This window comes from Asparagus officinalis, chromosome 5 (assembly GCF_001876935.1).
Source record: "Asparagus officinalis chromosome 5, Aspof.V1, whole genome shotgun sequence".
Lineage (NCBI taxonomy): Eukaryota > Viridiplantae > Streptophyta > Magnoliopsida > Asparagales > Asparagaceae > Asparagus > Asparagus officinalis.
Genome location: NC_033798.1, coordinates 103138253 through 103143248, shown reverse-complemented (window position 1 = coordinate 103143248; position 4996 = coordinate 103138253). Strand labels below are relative to the sequence as shown.

General features: G+C 42.0%; 1 non-coding gene across 1 annotated transcript; it reads right to left on the bottom strand.

Moving 5' to 3' along the window:
* TRNAG-CCC lies at positions 4674–4744 on the bottom strand. Its single transcript has one exon. It is a non-coding gene; the product is annotated as a tRNA-Gly (tRNA).

The following is a 4996-nucleotide window of genomic DNA, read 5'->3' as shown; positions in this document are numbered from 1 at the left end:
CATAAAGTTGTTAACTGAGTGCAATGACATCGATAATGAAGAAAACACCAACTTTTCCCGCGAACAGAAGTCACCGTCAACATGGCTGATAAAGGAAAATCTAAGCGGCATTTAAATGAATCAAATTCCGACTTTTCCCCGAGAGGAAAAGTCAATTCAAGAATTACCCAACGGATGTCCCGACTCCAGTTAAGAGCCATCAGACATAGAGACTACAAAAGAATGCATGAAGGAAAGTCATCAGAGGATGAGCTCTCAGACACTTGTTCTGCGATCGCTTCGGATGATACAGTATCTAGCACAGGGCAAACCAGAGAAGTACTCACAATCACCTCTGATCAATTCGCTCAAATACTTCAAGAAGCTCTAGCGAAGCAACGTGAAGAAATTAGAGCTGAGATGAAGACAGAGATGGAGTTAGCTATCCAACAAATAAGAGAATTGCTAACTTAACGGCCTCAATCTCCTGAGTCCAGTCAGCGAGCTGAATCCAGCCGCCACACTCAGAATATTGTAGATGACAGTGATCCAGAAGTGGATGAAGTCATTATGGCTGATACACCTCCCAATAGCAACAACGCTGGGGGTGGTTTAACACATCCTCCCAATGACGATATTGGGGGTGGTTCAATGGAACCTCTTACAGGGGGTGGTCTAACTCATTCTCCTCAACGTCCTTCGAATGAAGACATAGACGATGACGAAGGGGGTGGTCTAACTCATTCTCCTCAACGTCCTTCGAATGAAGACATAGACGATGACGAGAAAATGAAGGAGCTTGAAAACAAAATCAACGCTTTGATGACGGCTCAAGAGGTGAAGAAGACGGGTATTCCATGTCCCTATCCAAAAGAATATGATTCAATACCATACCCGGTAAAATTCAATTTGATTAACTTCACACCGTTTGACGGGAAGAGCTCGCCTACTCAACACTTGATTTATTTCAAGTCTCATTTGGGCATGATTTCTGGAAATGAGGCTTTAATGATCCGGTCATTCGTTGGCACCCTTCGTGGGCCCGCCTTCGATTGGTACCGACGTCTCAAGCCAGGGAGCATCAATTGCTGGGATAACATGGAAAGTTTATTCCTCAGTAATTTCTTCGATGATGACACCGAAGTGTCAATCGGAATCCTTCTGGATGAGAAGCAAAAAATACGGAGAGTTAGTCGACAATTTTGTCAAGCGCTTCCGTAACAAGGTAATGAATTGCAGAGATCCTGTTACAGAGGAGTTCATCCTGCAAACATGCCACAATAATCTCTCTATCGATGTCCTGGAAGCCCTGGGGGTCGTACCATCTAAAACTTGAAAAGATTTAAAAATACGCGGCGAACAAGCTGAACACTTTCTTAAAAGAAAGAAAGCTGAAAGAAGCCGATCAACGACATCTGCAATTGCTGGGAACGTGACTCTCGATCCGAGGTTTCAAAAGGAGTATTCTTTCGAAAATGATGAAGCTCCAGCCATATTGAAATACCTCCTCGCCAATGACAAAATCGAGCTACCGCCTATTAAAGATTAGGAGGGTGCTAAGATGATTACAGATCCAAACTACTGTGCATACCACAGAAGGGTTCTTCATCCCACCGAGATTTGCTTTGGACTCAAAAACAAAATCCAAGCCCTAATTGACACCGGCGTCATAACGGCGAAACAAGCCAATTAAAGACGACTTTACTCCATTGGATACACGAGTATAAACTGTTTCTCCAAACTCCATTGGATACACGAGTATAAACTGTTTTCCCCTCACTCCGAAGAGTATACGAGTATAAACTGCTTCTCAACACTCCAAAGAGTATACGAGTATAAACTGCTCCTCGATACTTCAATAGGTGTATGAGTCTAAACTATTTCCCACTCTTGACGGGAAGTTCCTGGAGAATTTTTACATTCTTAAGGATAACCCGGTCATGTAACTCAGTATGATGTTAGACCCAGTTTCGCAAAGGAAGCTGGGGGTGGATGGTTCATGTAACGGGAAGTTCTCGGAAGAATGCTATATGTAATTTTCTTAGAGATAACCCGATCATTACAAACAAAGTGATAAACACTACATCCCCACGATGATTTTCGAATACTCTTTTGCTGAGGTGAGATTCGATCACTTCGTTGGATCAATCTTCCCTCACAAAATTCTCTCTTGGTCAAACCTTTAAATAGTTAGGACCAAAGCCAAAATCCCCTCTCGATTCCTTCCATGAACGAGAGGTCCACAAATCGAATGATCAAACCTTTAAACAGTCAGGATCGCCTCAAAACTCCCACTTGGTCAAACCTTACTGCAGTCAGGATCATAACCAAAATCCCCTTTCGATTCATTTCATGAACGAGAGGTCTACTTTTGAATTGAATAATCAAACCCTATGACAGTCAGGATTATTCAAACCAGTCCAGATTCTCTAAGTGGAGATCCCACTTTGAGTTTCTTTTGCACCAGGAGATAGGATATAAAATTCTTCCCCTCTAATTTTGGGTTTATCTCTACCAACAAACAAGAGACCAGGAGATAGAATATAAAATTCTTCCTCTCCATCATCGGGTTCATCTCTACCAACAAACAAGAGACCAGGAGATCGAATATAAAATTTTTCCTCTCCATCATCGGGTTCACCTCTACCAACAAAAAAGAGACCAGAATACTCCAATAGGTATACGAGTCTAAACTATTTCCCTAATCTTAACAGGAAGTTTCTGGAGAATATCACTTAGAATATTCTTAAGAATAACCTGAATGCCTCTCAACCAAGTATTGAAAGGACCGTGAGTTACGTCTGTCTTATCCAAAGTGTCCCAGACTCCTCTATAAAAGAATGAGTCTGGAATACTTTGGAGGGGGTATCTGTAGGCGTCAAAAAATGCTGAAAGATATCCAAATACAGCTCAAGAGGAAATCATTCAAAGAGCAAAAGAACACAAGTATAGACTGTCTCGCACTCGAGACAGTCTTTACTGTCTCGCCGTGCGAGACAGTCTTTACTGTCTCGCGTGCGAGACATTTGCGCCTTTGCTGTCGTCGTCGTGCGAGACAGCCTTTGTTGTCTCGCCATCGGAGCAGTGTTTTCCTGTCTCGCACTAGCGAGACACGTATTTAACTGTTCCGCTGCGAGACCACTCCTCAGAAGGTCAGAAAACTATTTTGTAACCGCGGACAGTGGTGGGCCACTCGAACTGTCAAGAACGTGGGAAACGTCGTGGGCGAGAAGTCACGTTGATAACTGCCCGGGATGATACACCGGAGTTTTTAAAACGTGGGAAAGGCAGTTAGCAACGAAAACTGCCGACAGTTACTGTTTCCGGGAGACAGTCTTTACTATCTCGGAACCCGAGACAGTCTTTACTGTCTCGGCCACCGAGACAGTAAACACTGTCTCGGAAGCACTGTTCATCCTGGAGGCTATAAATACCCACTGAGATCGTTTTTTGAGGGGGGCTGATCAGAGCACATTATTGAGCAATTTTGAGCAGAGAGAGAGCAGACAGAGCAGAGTTCTTGGGCTTCTGGCAATTCCTTGAGATTCGAGCTTTGACTTGATTTTAAGAAGAACGACTATCTTACTTTGATAAGATATCGTTTCAAATTCTCACTTTGATAAACGAAGGAAGAATCATCAAACCCCTCACGATTCAATCAGAATCTGTGATTTGGTGGTCCACGAGTCAAAGTGCTCCCGGCACAGGCAAAGATCCCACGCAATCAGCGATCCAAACAACGATCCTGCGTTTGTTTCTAAAAAGTTATAATTTTTATTTTGTTGTGTAAAAGAGGTCTTATAAAAAGACTATTACTTTGAATTTATTGTAATCGATCGAAGATATAATGAATTCCACAGCAAAACCAACTTTTGACGAAAACAACCATCTATGCAAATTTGGCTCTTTCCTCTTACTCTTATATCTAAGCAGTATAGTACAATGAATAAAAGAATAAAACAAGTCTCTTTTCTCTCAAAAGCTCTATTCTTAGCAACCATTATCAAGCTTCATGGATTTGCCTTGAAACAAGTAATTGATTAAGATTTTATGGTTAGTTTTAGTTATATAAATAGTGAGGTAAAGAACGTGGGGAACGCTCATTTGCATGAAAGATTTACGCCAAAAGAGAGAAAACCTACAGAAAAGCTCGAAGAAGATCCAAGCTCGCCTTCGTCGATTGCTACTGCATCTACCTCAGTTTCTGGCTCCAAATCTCTCTGAGACATTTCACATTAGCTCAACGATTATAATCACATTGAACAAGCTCGTGTTTAACTATCTTCGGATTATGTTGATCAAGCTCATGCAACCATCATTGTGTTATAGCGAGAGCATGCATGGACGTATCGAGTTGCGGAGATTCCTAGATCGGTCGTGGTGTGCCCCTGTCAAAAGACTCAAAACTGAACCATGCAATACGGATGACGTATATCTTAAGAAGAAGGATGCATGATGCTGAGGTTGACTTAAGTCTGTTGATATTGACTTATTGAGAATGGGAGGACGAAGCTAAAGAGGTTGAGGAGCTTTTGAAATTGTGAATATTTGTTTTACATGTGCATTGGACATTGGTGTTTAAGATGACATTATGCAATTCATAAAATTTTCAACAAATACGTTAATGAATTCAATCTTAGGAATACCCTATCCATACCGGGATAAACAAATAATTTTAACAAAAGGTCAAAAACTGCGCATCCAGGGAATCGAACCCTGGTCAGTACCGTGGGAGGGTACTATGATACCACTACACCAGATGCGCTGACGCCGAGCCTACATTATAACACGATTTTCATCAGTTGGCCCGTCCCTTCTCGCAAAAGGCTTTTATGAACTGTTCAAAAAAATAAGCCGTGCTCTTGAATTCTAACTCCGCATGTAGATATCGCAGTTTTCCTCAAATAGGAAATGGCCATACTAGCGTTCTTACGACTTAAGTGACCGCGTAGGACTAGGCCGGTATGGATTGGGCTAGGAGGCCCAATTGGTCTATAAGTGTTTGATTTTGTCTGAT